The sequence below is a fragment of the Bactrocera oleae genome, chromosome 2, assembly GCF_042242935.1.
Source record: "Bactrocera oleae isolate idBacOlea1 chromosome 2, idBacOlea1, whole genome shotgun sequence".
NCBI classification, from domain to species: Eukaryota; Metazoa; Arthropoda; class Insecta; order Diptera; family Tephritidae; genus Bactrocera; species Bactrocera oleae.
In genome coordinates, this window is record NC_091536.1 from 8,889,236 (window position 1) to 8,906,930 (window position 17,695).

The 17,695-nt window shown below is 31.7% G+C and overlaps 1 protein-coding gene across 1 annotated transcript in view; it reads left to right on the plus strand.

The window, feature by feature from the left end:
• Positions 1–17,695, plus strand: part of dysf (neuronal PAS domain protein dysfusion) — a 140,089-nt gene that overhangs the window by 74,735 nt on the left and 47,659 nt on the right. The window lies entirely within an intron of this gene.

Genomic DNA, 17,695 nt, shown 5'->3' on the forward strand with positions numbered 1-17,695 from the left:
GGGGTATTTACATTTTATTATATTAGGGACCCTGGTGTGTATTAGGTTATAACATAAGAGAAATAACTACTATATACTTCCAGTCAATAAATTTTCTTTAATCCCACCAAGAATCAACGTTATGAAACAACTGGCAAAGAATTTATTACTGAATGCGCTTTAAAACACCAAATTTCGGTTATTTATCACAGTCGTATCACAGTGCTATCATTATTGTAGTCAAAAGCCTACACCTACTAAAGATTTCTCCATTATTTTAATTACTCCAAAATATGATATTTTCACTACGTCAAAGTTAATGACAGTAGTAATCAAATCAATGAAAAATTTGTCATTTCAGGTTTATATCCAATAAATTTTTGCTTGTTAATCAATTTGGTTGCAAATGCAAAAACCAATTTCAATCAATTTGGTTGCAAATTAAAAACATAAACATAAAGAGATATTAGAATGCTTAGATTTTTATATCTTATTGAGTAGAGTTGCCACCTGTTTAAACATTTTGTACTAAAAAATATATATCAAACGCAATAAAATAACAAAACAATATGCTTATCAAACTAATGTTTAAAAAAACGTACACTATATATTTTAGGAGAGTTGCCAAATGTTTGAAATTTTTGTAAAATAAAACAAAATAACAATATAATGAGTTATCAGACCTATGTATTTTCAAAATCTGTGCTTTTTAATTTTTTTAAAAAGTTGCCAACTGCTTAAAGATATTGATCGTTTAATTGAATAAATGAAAAAGTAAATAAAATATTAGAATATTATAATATAAATATAAACATTAAGATTTATCAGAATGCTTAAATTTTAAATAATTTTTTTAAAGTGTTAAGAGTAATCAGATTTATGAAAGCTTTTTATCAAAGGTATTTTGGAAATTCCAAAAAATTTATTCAGGTTAAGTTAACCGAGATACAGAATTAAATTCAAATAATTCCCTTTATTACCCTCTATTACCATATGGGTAAGAAATTTAAAATATATAGATATATCCTCAATCGGATTAACAGTTTAGATATCTCATAAATTAACAGAAATTTACATATACACACATAGAACATTATGATCAATATAATGAATAAAAGCTAGTTTTTATGTGCATAAACTTTAACTGCAAAATATCACGAATTCTTGTTTCGCTATTATTAAAGTTCAATACTTACTATTAGGGAGGTATTACATATCATACTAATATACAATTCAATGCAATGCATTGCAATGTCAAGTAAACCACCGCTTTAACTATTAACATTATACATTATTAATAATTACATTAATAGTTCATTTAGTAAATAGTTCATTTCGCCTTGTCGCTTAGGGGATTTAATGGGAGTTTATCAGGCTTAAAATGACAGTGGAAAAGTGCTTAATCACACTTATCATTCTCAATCCAATCATTCTTCTGAACTGTTGGCGCGTAGTTCAAAAGTTCACACACTAAATATTTTAAGATTTTACTTCACTTAATTTTACTACTTGTCGCTTAGTTAAATGAATTCATAAACTTGCTATATATGTATATACCATATTTATAGAGGCCCTAGAGGCCCTGGTGTTTCTTTATTTACTCCAAGGTGATTTCTATTTAACTAGTATCCATGATAACGATAGTGTCCACTAACTATTTATATACCGTCCAACATTCCTAATTAAATTTATTGTTTATTTGTACCTAGCCAACTCAACAGTAATATAATTGCATTTGACCTTCAATCTGAAATACAAATATATCTAAACTAAACATGTAACCATCTTGATCCAACCGTCAGTTTATTTTATGATTTTACCGATTTGTGTTCTTTCTATCGAATTTCCAAAGCAAACTTCAATAAAATTATTTCCATTTTATTCTGCTTCATCTATGCCTTTACTCATAATCATAAATAGAATTAGAGTCCGGCAACGCAAATCCTAGTAGAGTTCTGTCAAACTTCACTTCCCTTCACTCAACACCGGCGCACCAATTCAAATTTGAATTTTAGTGTACAATATTGGTTTAATCACCGATCTAAGCATTTGAAAATTTGGTTTGTAATATATATAGGTATTTATTTCGATTTAATTATAGCTCATAACTGTTGAGAATTGATTTATTTTATTGCATATGGGAAAATATGCAAATCAGCTGATTATACCGCAAAAAAGCGAATATAAAAGCGCAGTTGGTACAATTGCATTCTCTTTTACTATTGATTTCTACAAGGTGTGTCCTTAAAATAACCGAGCTTTTCGCATATATTTATCGGATATATTATCTCTGAAAGTTATTATTCATTCATAATAGGTTGCATTAGACTGAATACAATGTTTGGAGTGATCAACAAGAGCATGCTTACATTTTTTTATATTTACAATATATTATGTATTCATTTATAGGGTTGCTCTTCAGCACCTCGGTTACGGCTGCTTGAATGGCGGGCATATCATGATCACATGTTCCTTTCGTGTTAGTTTTTAATTCTTGAAAATAGAAAGTAGTCATTAACTAGGTGAATACGGAAGTTGTTTGATGAAACAAATCCGTTTACTGCTCATTAACTTTTTTGGTTTTCTTTTAATTCATGTGAAAAAAACGCGTATAGACTTTTCATTTACACAACTCTTCAGTTAAAATTCTCCAAATAGTGTATTTACTTGTATTTAAGCTAACCTTATTGTAGTAAAATTTGCAACGATACCAATAATTGTCCCCACAATTCAGCACGATTACTAGCTTGTAAACGATCTGGCCTTTGTTCGTCAATTAAATCCGCATGATCATTTTTAAATCGCATAATATCCGTATAAACTTCAGTATGCGTCTAACAATATTTTTAGATAAAAATTACAGTGTATTTAGGACATAAGAAGGTTAGTTTGCACCAAATTTCATGTAAAAAAATTGCTTACAAAGATAAAAATTAAAACCCAAAAACTGGGTTATTTCAATTTCTCACATAAAATTTGAGGTTTTGGGAAAAGGGTGTTAACACAAAAGTTTTAGATCTTTTCCTTACCGCTTCCCGACCCGCCTATAAATTATTTTTCCATAAATATTTTTTATTTTATTTTTCGTTTCATTCTTACATTTTTTACCATATTCAAAGCACTACTCCATAAGTCAAAATTTTACATTTGATTTAAATAAATGAAATATTTGCACACATTTTCTTATATTCATTAAATAAATTTCTTAAAATTAATAAAAATATTAAAATTTTCTTATATTAAATAAAAAGTTCGGTTATTTTTGGGACACACACACTGGGACGCTTTTTAATATTGGACTTTTTTAATGGAAAAAATCGCACTTAGGTAGATTTTTTTATTAAATTATATGCTCTACAAGAAAACAGATATTTTACATGATTTTGAATTGGAAATTTTTTAATGCTCATCGACACCGTTAAAATGATGTTAAAAATTCCGTCTTGCAGGAATATATTTTCTGTATATACGGTTATTTTAACCCGTAAATTCGATAGGTTAGTAATTTTTACTCACCCTAATATATGTAGTATATCTAAAATTTTGTGTATATGTCAGCATTTAAATACGTTTCGCTTAAAACAATTTTCGAATAAATAACTTATCAGTGAAAGTAAAACTTGACAGTACAGGAATTGTCCTGATTTTATTATTATACCCTCGCAACATGTTGTTATATAACTTGAAATTAGAAAATTAAATAACTTTATTAATTATAAAAGTGCTATCGTATACAACAATGATAACTAAGGGTTTCTACGAAGAAATAATGCAATGTGATCAATTTTAAATAACAAAAACCGAAAAAATATACAGAGGTTAAATTTTATTGATTGGCCTTTATTTAAAAAAAAAAAACCCAAAAAAAGTAATAAACTCAATAAAAATTAAAAACTGCAAGAAATAATAATATTTTTGCCAGAAATCGGACGGTTGAATAAATGTGTACCTATGAATCGAAAAGTTCCTATCTATTTTCAAAACACACAGTTAGAGTTGCCAACCTAATTGTTCACATGACATTTGGATCTAGTATTTAAACAAAACGGATCAGAATTTGTATGTATACAGAAAAGTTTTATGGGACAAAAACAACAACGGAGTTAGATCTATCCAGAATTCCAGTGAAATATTTTACATTCATTTTTCAATTGTCTCATAAATATATTTTGCAAACAAATTATATAACTTTTAATATTAAATTAGATACAAAAAAAATCTCACAATTTTCAATGAAGTGTTTTGATTATGCAAATAAACTTGCAACTTTGGGTGAAACCTTCACTTCCACTTAACCACACCTTAACAAATAGAGTTTGACTGAATTCAAGTTCGCCACCTTGAACTACAACGCAAATGCAGCGCAGCTATGAATATTATTGTGCAACAAAAATGCTAAAAAATAAAAATCCAGAAACCATTAAACTAATAATAAATGCTTATAGACAACCGCAATCTAAGCAAATGAGCAAATCAACCGCACCGTTAATAATCGAAAATTCGCGGTAATTACAATACACCAGCGAGTACACCAACACCACAAGCACATGCCACACACACAGCGCTGCAACAACAACGACAACACAAAAGAAGCACCGCTAGAGCAAAAACAAAAACCAAGTATGCGCAATATAGCGGGTGTAAGAACAACAAACTAATTGCCGCATTGCATAACTTTTGTGTGTGGGTGTGAGTGCGCGGCAGGTTGGTGTGCTCATAGAGAGCTCTTTACAAGAAAATAGAAATTTTTAACGGAAAAATAGTAGGAAAATAAAACAAAAACGAAATTTAGACACCAATAACAGTTACGAAGAAGAAATCAGACTTTTTGTGTAACGAAATCGAGTTAGAGCAAAGACATTTCTGAGTAAAAAAATTAAGTGCAAAGTGCAAGGGTGTGGTTGCTGGAAAAGCGGATTTTATTGCCATTATTTATTGTACATCCAAAAAACAAAAAAATTATGTAATCGTGTCAAATCACATAATCCATCAGACATTTAAATAATCCACTTTTTGCTATTATTTGGATACGAAAAGTTTATTCTAAATAATGGTCTCTCTCGTCGTAACCGTTGCATTGCCATTTCGACAAATTGAGTTTCTAGCAAAAACGAACATTTTTATATAGATATACAGTGCGTTCAAAAAATAACAATTATCCTTCACGCGCTCTTTTCGTAGGTAACAGGATTAATTATGTTTCCCACGACGTTTGTAACAACCAAAAGAAAAAGCTAGAGAACCTTTTAAGTGATTATATCCGTCTCTTTGTGAGTCCGTCCATCTGTATATCTACGAAGTCTCAGTTTTTGAGATATCGATATGAGATGTTTAACACGTCCAAGAAGCTGCTCGTTTGTCAGCATGACCGATATCGGAATAAGGTGCTTGTATGGAAAATATTTTCATGTGACGAGATATATTTACGACATTTTGCCTAAAACAACAAGCAATCACTGAAGAAATTGTTCAGATCATGACACTATAGCATATAGCTGTCATACAGCTGACCGATCGATTCAAAAACACACATTGATAACATCAACCGTGATTGGAGCAATGTAAAATTTACAGATGAGTCAACTTTTGTATTTGTTAACCTCTTGAGACATTTTTAGCTAAAAACAAGACAAAAAACATTTTCAAAGGAGTGCTAAGCACTGCCAAAAGTTCCATATTTGTTGATGCCTCTCTGCTCATGGAATTGTGGTTTGGTGGTGCTTCACAGAAAATCTGAACGCCATTAGAATGATAAAATTTTATAAAAAGAGTTTACCGCAGTCAACTGATATGCTTTACAACAAAAACGATCATGATTGGCTACTGCAAGAAGACAATGTTTCAAAACATAGGAGCAGACACAGTACCCAATGGAAACAAGAAAACCATATTGTTACTTTAGAGGGGCTATCACAGTCACCAAACGCCAATCCAATAGACAATGTTTGGGCTTTAATGAGTGCAAAAATATCAAGAAAATATTTAAAGTAAACAAAAGATTTCATTCAGCTACTCCACCATACTTGGATATCGTTTGGAATATGCGGAAAACTTAGTTGCAAGTTGTCATCAAAGATGGCAGGCTATAATAGACAATGCGGGAGATTGGAGCCAGTAAACGTCAGCTATACCAAATCAATGTGCTATTTTCTATAATTATAAAATTTTTCCTCACAAACGCAAACGTTACATTACTTTTTAAACACACTGTTAAGTGTTCACGTTTATACCGAAATTACAAGACAAAAAACAAATCAGTTGATTCCTGACCTAACTCACTATTAGGTTAGATTAAGTGGCTTATGCCATGCAAACAAGTGTGAAGTTTTCATTTAAAAAACTCGTACAATTTACAGCTTTGAAAGGAAGAGTCTGCTCTAGCACTACTTCTAGTTTTTGTTGTATACCTGTAGATAGTCCCCATATGTCATCATATACATTAAATCGCATCATTCAAATCATTCATTAGAGAATTAAGAAAATTCAAAATTTCGTGTTACTCGCAATTTTTGACGGCTTTAGTAGCTTCAGCTACTATTCACATGATAAAATGCTTTTATTTTTAAACACACATACAAATTTATATAACAACAGTACATTTTTGTCAACACTTTCTGTGTACAAGAGTTTTCGAGCTTCTAATTTAATATTCGGTACTTTGAAATCAAATCCTCCCACGCATTATACGAGTCGCGTGAAGTTGAAGCAATTGGCAGCGAGTTTATCGCTTACTTTTAATATTTACTAATAAACTTGTATATTCACGATTACTTGCAGAAAACGCGATAAACAATTTATAAAAATGCGCTAAAAATAGTAGCAAATAAATATGCATGACAAATAAATAACAATACTACACGGGTTGCTTCAATTAAGGGGCCAAAGGCTCACACACACAAATGTTAAACACACATAAACAAAAAGCATGTGCACCAGCTAAGCAATAACAACTTTCGGGGGAACACGCGTTTCGAGGCAAAGTTCATACGCAAAATCTGCCGTCCAATCTGCGCTCTGGCTCAACACTTCTCAGCATACTTCCATTCATTGTCACATTGGAGCACACATTTTTCATTCACACATTCAAAAACGTTTGCGCAGCTGTTTACTCAGAAACAATTTGATAACTCACTTATGTCTCTACCGAGTCTGCGCCAACTATTGCCTTGCTGTTCCTCCCCCGCAGCGGTTGTTTGTTTTTATGTTTAGCACAATAGATGTCAATTTATCATTAACATTCAGCACAACAAAGCCAATAGAGACATGCGTTTGACGATCGGCGGACAAATGGAGCACCAACTGGCTTGTGCATCTTCTATGTGTCGGCTGCGCGTGTGTAGTTTCAATTTTGGTATGCCTGACGAGTGTCTTGTCAATTCCCAAATCGATCTATGCCATTTGCATATTTCTTGGCGCTTTGGTATAATCAGCCCATATTTGGTACACACGTGGTACAAATTTGATTTTCTAATGATTGATGTGTAAATATTTTCGCTGAAACTGTACTTGGCTTAGAGCAGTAGACACTTAATAAGAAAAATAAGAGCACCATCATCATTGATTTAGCTATTTGAAAACAAAATTAGAACCCGTGACTACATTTTTATGGCAGTGGACTTAACCCGTGGCTTAATTAGAAGCAAATGAAATTAGTTATACTCGTATATATATTAAAAAGGAGGAAAAACTTCCAATAAATATAAAAAACAAAAAAACATTATATTCATAATACCCTTGACATGTGCATTTATTATCATTTAAAAAAATATCTTAAGCTTATTTTTTATAGGTCAGTTTTTTTTGAGTCGGCGAGCAAAATTTCCTGAAAAGCTGCGCCAATCCAACGATCGATCTTAGATATATTTATCAATTAATGATTGTATGCATAAATTATTGAAAATAGTCACTTTAAAATGTAGAATTTTCCACAAAAAACGACCATTTAGTCAAAAATCTGAATTTCTATTCCATTATTACTGATAATCAGCTACAGGTATTAACATTTTTGTTTTTGCATTTGCGATAATTTTAAACAGAAAAATCTTACACATCTCTTATGAATCAAAAAATATTAGTTCATTTTCAATAAGCTGCAAGGCTGAAAAAATATTTTTGAATCTCTTTTTTATTACAGTCCAAAAGGTAATAATAAACAACTTTTCTACTTGACTCAGCTTAGCAAATAAATTGGAGTTTAGACTTTTTAGTGCTGAGCAAAAAGATTCCATTCAAATTCGAGCAGTCAGGTAAACTTGCAAAGGAGAGTGGCACACAGAGTTTTGATATATTGATAATGTTACAATTCGCCTTTCTATGCGAGCAACTGAAAAGATTCTTATAAATATATTAAATACATTTGTTTTTCAATAAATATACAAGAAATCTTAGAGTCAAATAGTCTGGCAGTATAAATAACTAATTTAATATTCTTATGACTCATTCAAGCCAAAGCATTTGAAATTAGTTCATTTCACTCACCAGCCTGTGTCATATAAATCAAAGACTTATGACACGAACTTGTTTACAAAAAGCCGCAATTTCACTAGCAAATTTATTTTGCACAAACACGCACATTTAACGATAAATATCCAATTCAATAGCTATACATATTTTTATATTTTGTATATTCATACACATACATAATATATATATATATATAAGTATAGATATACATATTTATAATGACACTCGTCATTTGAAAGTACACCCACTTAATTGCAAGGTCTCTATGCGCCAATTAGTGCATCATTTAATGCAAAAATCAATGTGTATGAGCAATAAACACGCTCAGGGGCAACTATTTGATCAGCACAGCGCGGTTAGACAATTTGTTGCGCTATCTCGAAATTGATTTGCGAAATTTTCCCAATTACGTAAAAGTGCTGGCGCATCAAAACGATTAAAATGAAAAGTATACAGTGTTAAACAATAAAAAGAAGAAAAAACGTTAACTGAGGTTGCAGAGAAGCTATAATACCTTTCAGTTATAAAAAAAACTGCTATACGAGAACTTGATTTTTATCGCCCAGTTTATTTGGCAGTTCTATGCTATATGCTATCCGATCTGAACGATTTATTCAGAGTTTATAGCACTGCTTTGGAAATGCCAAATGCCAAATTTTGGAAAGAAATCTTGTCAATTAAAAAAGGTTTTCAGATAAGAAAGCGATTTGGATCGCCCAGTTCGTATGGCAACTATACACTTTAGTGGTCCGATCTGAAAGTTTTTTAATTGTTCCATTACCTTGAGCAATAATACAAACTATATTTGGTGAAGATATCACGTCAAATAAAGAAGTTTTCAATACAAGGACTTGATTTGGATCGCCCAGTTTGTATGGCAGCTATATGCTATAGTGGTACGATGTCACCGGCTCCGACAAATAAGCAACTGGGATAGGGTATAAAAATAAAGACTATTTAAAACAACAATAAAAGCCATTGCATTGAATAACTAACAACGCTGACGTCAGTGAACAAAGTGAAGCGCACAATTTACGCGCTCCGCTGCAAGGCATTCACTCCACGCTCGTTTGTGTGTGTGCATTCGCGACAAAATCGCTTCAAAGCCGCTATTAAATGCTGCCGCTGGTTATTAAAGCACATTTAAGCAAATAATATTATTGTTTTCGTTTTCGAAACTATAAATTTGAATTGGAAATTTTGTTAGTTTTCAATGTTAAGTTCAATGTGTATAAGCGGCGTGTACTTGGGCACACCCAAGCCAACACCTGGCCGTCAGAAAATCACAAATGCAGCTCAAATGCTGTGCGATGTGGAAATAAATATAAAATATTTAATTGAGAAAATTCTTAAAAGTAATTCATTCAGGTGCGATATTGTGCGCCACACATTTTTCTATATTTGTCTAAGCGAGCTAGAAATCACTCACTGCAATTCGTGTTGGTATTAAATGCGCTTATTAAAAACAATTTGATATGTTTTACTAGTTATGCATGCAATTTCATACAAAAATATTTTTACATGTGTTCGGATGGTAATAAGTTTATTGGGTATTTATGTAAATGTTATAAGGTAAATCATGCCTCAAATTTATTGCATGCAACATTTGGCATGTCAAAAATATGTTAAATGCCACTAATAAATGTGGCAATTAAATTTTTCGTTGATAATCTTAAATGTAATAAAGGTCTCAAATCCTTGCAATACTTCCAACTGTGTTATTATAAAGTGTCTTTTTACAGTTATTTTCTTCAATCGTGCTAAATGTAAATTAAAATGTCTATAAATTTATCAAATAAAAAAAATAAAAATCATTAACATAAAATATTTTATGTGAAATATTAAAAATTTGTGAAGTAACAAAATTTTTTTTTAAAATTGCCATTTATAATTTAAGGTAGGACTTTAACCTCCAATAACTTTTGAGCGAAATGACAAAGCAAAAAATCACTCAATACTCACTTTTTTGTAGATTATCTTATTCCCTTCAAGAGTATGTTTTAATTTTCACTACATAATGATTTGTTCAAACACATTAACCATCTAAACAAAATAAATAAATATTGCTGTGTTATTTCTATGGAAAATCAAACCACACCGCCACCTATTAATATTAGGAGCTCAAACTTTATCGGCATTTTTTTCGTTATTTCGTAGAATATTTTCATTGTATGTAAAAAAAAAATGAAAAGTTTCTATTTGGCGCACCCTAATGGTCATACATATTCGTTCCATAAACGTTGCTATGAATTTTCAACGTTTTTCTTTACTTTTATTAACTTTCCTATATATCATATAGTTCGAGATGAATTCATTTCTCAATGCTTTTCTGCAATTCTTAGCAATTCGCCCCTTTTCGCTTCTTCCTTAATAGGTGGCAACTCAATAGCAATATTATTCAACATTCAAAGTTTCAAAATATTTCATAAAATTTCCAGCCTTACTTCATTGTTAGATGGCAGTTCTGTTTTGAAATATATTTACATTAAATTTTAGTAAAACACTCAATCGAAGAAACCACTTAACAATCAATCTTTTAACACCCATTTTGCAATATTTTGCTCTGTTTACCATTTCTCAAACTTTATTTCAAAGAGAGAGAAGAGAAAAGTTTTTTAGAGGTACCGAGAAATTTTGGAATATTTCCAAATTTGTTCTTTGGAAGGAAGCAACTCTATTCCAAAATATGTTTCAACTAAAAACTTCTCGAATAGTTGTTAATCAGATTTTTGAAACATTTTGTAAAATTTTTAAGTTGACTTCCGTTTACCGTTGGCAAATCTATTCTAAGATATGTTTAAATTAAAAATGTGCGATGAGTTCAGACCTTAATCCAATGGAGGACATTCTTAGCAAGCAAATTTACAAAGGTGGACGCCAATTTGACATCCTGTCGCAGTTCCAAAAAGCAATTCAAGGAGATTGGGCAATAATCGACCTCAGTGTCCTTAAGTCACTCGTAAATTCATTGCCACGCTGTCTAATACAGTCACAATAAAAAACGGAGGGCAAACAAGCTATTAAATGTTGTTTCTTTAATACTGAATTTAATTTTAATTTTGTTCCATATACTTACTTCCTTCTACGGTCTTGGAAAAGTTAAAATTTCTACAATAAAAACTGCACTAAATTTTGAAACATGTTTTATTCGAACGTTTGCTTTGTTCACTTATTTAAAGGCTAAAAATATTTTCCATTGATAATTTTATGATAAAATAAACCATATTTTTGGATTTTTCAGTGTCACATATAGCTATTTCACTCAGTGTATATAGTCATATGATAAAGTTAGTTATTAACTTTTGCTTTATTTTGCATATATTTATTGCAGTCGCCAAAACTGCTTAATTATTGATAATTAGAATGAAGGCTTCCCCTTTTATTATTAAAAGAATAACTCGAATTCATGTACATCGCTACATCGTTTTCGACTTATTACCACATTTTTTATAAATGATATCACTATAATTCAATTCTTAGTATTCAGGTTCGTTGCTTAAGTCTTTTGATATTTATGTAAAACAATTTACTGCACTTAAAAGAATTTATCTAGAATTTATGGCAAAAACATTATTGAAATAACAAAAAAAAACAAAAACAGCAAAAAAAAATTTTAGATATTAAATACCGTTAACTTTTTTACTTCCTAATATTTTTTCCAGATATTTTTTTTACAACGAAAAATAATTTCTTGTAGCTATTAACCGAGTTTTGTTGAGCAACGATGAGAACTCTCCTCATTTAAGCCAATTAGGCTGCAAGTGACCAAATGCACTCAGATGCACAGTTATTTGTACAAATCTACTAGAAATAACCGTGAGCAAGCTACTTCCCAGCATTGGCATTTATACTATAAATATATATATTTTTTTCTCCGGCACTTGTTTTCGTAATCATACAACTGTGCAGATATTTTCATGACCATTTGATAATTTATTATATTTTTGGCTGTAACTGCACATATGGATTACACAGTTACAGGCTAGTAAGTGCAAAAGTGTTGTTATCAAGACAACAAAATCTCGTGAATGCCAGAAAATAAATGATTGTTGTAACAAAGTATATATTTAACAACAACAGCACCAACTTCGCTAAAGAATGCTTAGGTATGTGTGTGTAGCGATTTACGAGTATTTCCGTATGCGCACAAGCGACTATCGCAATGTATCGCAGCGCATAAGCGGCACACTAATTTGGAAAACAATTTTCGTAATTACACGCAATTGGCTAAGAAGTTAGCAAAAATAAACGATGGCAGACAGAAGAGGAAAAGCTAAACTTATGTATTCGTATCAGGGTGGTTCGAAATTGCATAAATTTTAAATAACTTTTATGCAACCTAAATGTAGGCAACATTTTTTTTTTAATTTTTTATTAATTTATGTTATTCTAGATTTCAAATTGAAAATTGAAGAAGCAACAGGATCAGTCCCTGCTTTCAGGACAACAAGCTGTCTAATTCTAAAATTTTTATTATTATAGGTATATCTTATTATAAACGAATCATTATGCAACCTTAGCCTAAATGTAGGCAACATATTTGTATTTCTTATAAATTCAAGTTATTCTCGATTTCGTATTAAAAATTAAAAGAGCAACGGTTTCAGTCCCAGTTAGCATTCTAATTTTCATCATTTCATTATTATATATCTTATTATTCATTTGGTTTTAAAAAATGATAACTTCATAGTGGCGTCAACATAGTACAAGTACTCAAACGTCGGTTTCACGGTTTTATCAATACCATGAACTTAGACTCTCTAGATAAAAAAGCCTTATTCTGCTTAAAATTTGAAAGAGAATAGCTTTCGCTCTTTTGTGGTTGTTTCTGCTATTTCACTCAATCAATAAGTCAAGTTCGAAGTAAATCGGCGTTATTACCGGGAATTGAAGTATAACTAACATAATTTATAAGACTTTGTTTTTTAAACTCGGCTTATATTTATTGTAGCTGTTCGCACTGGCTGCCGTTCAGACTTTTACTCGATATTTGGTCGAATTAAAATTTTTTTGTATGGATATTATCGGATAAAAGTAATATGGTATACGGCGGATGACTCATCAAATCGATGTTTTGAGTGCTCAAAAATGCAGTTCTTTCAGTCGATGTGTAAAAGCTCGCATTTTCTAAAGGGAAAATCTCGCATTGTCGTGGTGAAAAATTATCCGTCTTCGGTGGTTGGTTTTTTTTTAAAAACAACTGGACAACGAATGGTTGTATACCACTCAGAATTTACTGTTCTGCGTTGTTCTAGTAGTATCGCTATATCGTATAGTAAAAACCGCCAACCTTTTGCTAAGAGATGCTTCGTGCGCGGACGACTATTACTGTATTCGCGTCATCTTGTAACATACGATCGACTGCTGTTTACTTTCGGACTCATACACGTAAATTCTCGACTCATCATATGTCACGATATCATAGACGATAGCACCGCTATCATATTTTTTAACATTTCTCTCGACCAATCCGCACTAGCCTTTTTGTGAGCGATTGACAAATTGTCTGGGACTCGACGATAACGAAGTTTTTTACAACCAAATATTCATGCAATATTGACTGTATGCTGGTCCCACTAATACCTATAGTTGTCTCAATCTCAGTTTGCGCTCATCATCAATAGTTTCCGGAACAACAACTGATTTTGGACGAACTATACGAAACTCGACTCAGAGTGATTTACGACCTCGATTTCATTCAACTTATCATCAGTAAACATTGGTCCTTGATGGAACTTCGTCGCTAAAAATTCAATTAAGTGCATCGATGTACTGTTGCGATTTAGTTCCATTTTTTGGCTGAGGTAAATATTTTAAGTTACTGTAAACAACACAAAATGCGCTGATATGACCACACGTTCTGAGTATGTTTAACATCAAAAATGTCAAACTTTAGGATAAAATTGTGAGTTAGCAAATAGCAACACTAATGTTGCCAAATCACAAAACATTATATAAAATGCAAACAATCAAACGGCTGATGGATTCTATAGGAAGATTTTATGAGAGAGAAAGTAAAATTTTTACTGACAAAAATATTTCTAGACCTCTCTACTTTACCATGCTACTGTAAAAACTCAACTGGTTGCCGTATGGTTTCTCCATTCCTTTACTTCTCTGCTCAAAAGTTCGACCAGTCTAATGTTGCAATAAATATTACAACTTATAGGCTTATATAAAGCTAAAAGCAATTGAAAAGAAAAGAAATCGAAATGAAATAAATAAATAGTAAATATTGTAGAACTTAAAAGCAGTTGTTGCTGCAATCTTTAATAAACATTTGGCACTGCAACAAAGTAAATAGAAATCACAGCGCACTACACATGGATGTTGCAAGTAAGGTGCGATGTGCCCAAACCTTATTGGTAAGGGGAACGCGGCGGGCGGAAAGTGAAATTGCAAAGTCAGTAACATTTACTAATATTTGCCAAACCGCTGTTGCGAATTGGAGTGTATGCATGTGTGTATGTGTTGCACTGGAGTAACTCATTGCCAGTAAGTGGAGGGCTTAGTTTAACATAAAGTCTGCAACAAGGTTTTTGTTGTTTATTTTCTGTAAACTTATGCACAAGGAAGCACAAATATTGTTGCACAGCTGGGAAAACTTTGTGGTGCTGTGAAAATTTCTGTTTACCAGCGAGTATCACTGCAAGCTAGGCGAAAGCCTTGCAACAAACAGATGGCTGGAAAGAAATTTGACAAATACTACACGAAAGCGCGCTAAGTTGCTCCGATTTGTATTTATTTATTTCGTATTGGCTGTTAATACTGGTATTTATTCTTCAACTATTTGCTGCCAACAATTGCAGTGCGCTTGTTTTGTGCTTGTAATATGTTGTTGCTTTGCAACATTATGCTGAGTTTGCATTCGAGGCATATGTGGCAATTAGTGCGGCAGTGAAAAACGTAAAAATTGTTGGCTTGCAAGATTAGTTAGCTGCTGAGTTAAACAGCGGAAGCAACCATTTTTCATTGTTTATATTTTAGCATTTTGCTTTAAATATTTATTTACATTCAGAAGCTTTTTGGTGCGCGCCATTTCTAAAGTAAATTAAAAATATATTTTTGCGGACGCAAAAGAAACCAGTTGCAAACTACCTTCCAACTGGTATAGATATGTTCACTTTTAAGCGACAAGAGAACACTCGATTATAATACGCCCAAGCTATAATAGCCTTTCACAAATATGCCAGCCATTTGTTATATAATATTAGCCCGATCTGAACAGTTTCTCTGGAAAATATGCCGTTGCTTCGAACTATAATCCATGCCGAATTTCGTGAAGATACCTAGTCAAATACTAGGAACGCAGATGGTGAGAGGGATATAACTAAATCGAATTAACTTGTTACGCTAATCATACATATATATATATTATACAGGTTCTCCGATACATAAAACACAAAATTTAGGATAGGTAAAAAAAATTCATAGTTTCGGTGAGGTCTAGGGAATGGTTTGATCCAATATAATAAATTTCCAATGCATTGATGAGGCTCAAAAGAGGAAAATCGGTCAAAAGATTTAAAAGCTATGGAATTTCGGATAACATGACTTTGAATACCAATAAAAAAATTAATAAAATAAACAACTAAGCACATTTTTACAACTGAGATGATGTTTGCGTTTTCAAAATTTTTAAATAAAATTTTATCCGAGTTGAGTATGTTCTTTTGCCACCCGCTTACAAAAATACAAGCATTATGAAGAGCGAACGCAATTAGTCTAACCGAATGTGTTATCCAACCAAACAAACAAATAACTGTTATTTTGCAACTTGATTAATAGATGTAAATTTTCAGACTACAGTTATTGTAGAAAAGTATTAGTTGCAAACCACTTCAAAATTGACCAAAGAACTTAACATAATTGGAAGCTAAATAGAAAACTTTATAATTAAAAAAATGATAAAGGGTCATAAAAACTTTATACGTCGTTTTATAATAGATACAATTTCACTTCTTTTCGGACTAGTTCATTTTCCAACCGAAAAATCTAATTTTGAAGTAGTATTTTTCACACTAATTCCATTTGCCTCAAAAATGTATAATCTTAGACCAGTATGATCTCAGAGTTTTACTGCAGTGTATAATACTTAAACATCAAAAGTGAGTGCCCGTTCGCCGTTGCTGCCTTTCTGCCACACACAAGTCTGTATTTGGCTGTTTGTATGTTTGTACAGCAACGTCTTATCATCAATTCGCGATATTCAATATGCTGCCGCTAATAAATGTGTAAGGTATTAAACTCTTCGGTTAAGCGTATTTACCAAACTTTCACACTTCTGTTCAGGAAGTAAAAAATCCCTACCACTTACTGTTTGTTCACGCGAGGTTTTGCCACCTTAATGATTGTTTTAGCAAGGTTCACGTTGAACTCTATTTAACAAGCTTTTTATAACGTTTGTGGTTAAAATGGGAAGTTTATTCATTACAATGTATTTAGTTCTTTATATATGAGCTGGTAGTCTTGCGGTAACGAGATCATTTCCGGGATGGTGAAATACTTTTTCGGTGTCGTTTAGTTCAAAATTTTAAGTATAGAACCCCGGGACACCAACTTTAAAATGGAATAAGACTTGGACTTGGTGGCTATGAAATCTGTATTATACTCAACCAAGCTGTGAACTTCTTATTTTTTCAAAAAAAAAATTTTAAATATCTGATTAAAAAAAATACTCAGAAATCAACATGTTCGGGTGGAGATTTTTCATTATATGAATAATTCTCATATTGCCTAACACACTCAGCATTTTTTTAATCGGTTCAGTTCATTCGGCATAGTGGTGCAAGGAGTTAAACTCGATTCTACAGGATTCCAGTAACTTAATTGAGGGGAAAGGAATACCTACATCGTCATTAAAAACACTTTGTCGGCAGTTAGAATAAAAAACGTTCATGTTTTCAATTCACCATAACAATAATGCGCCAAAATGTAGGCAACATGTGGTGTAACATACTATACAAATTCGTACTCCACTCTTGAATAATAAGCACTTTACAACTCGAGTGAAAAATATCTAATGATTTTTGGATTAAGTAATGAATAAACTATAAAGTTCAATACCCATTAAATGTATGTCTAGGAGATATGGTAAATAACTCACTACTGTCTAGTACTAGTTCCACTGATGCTCAAAAAAATTTAGAAATTTTGATTATACATTAATATCAAGACATATTGATAAATGGTTCAGAAATTTCAGCATTTCTTATTGTTTTTTAATTTTTATACCCTGAATAGGGTATATTAA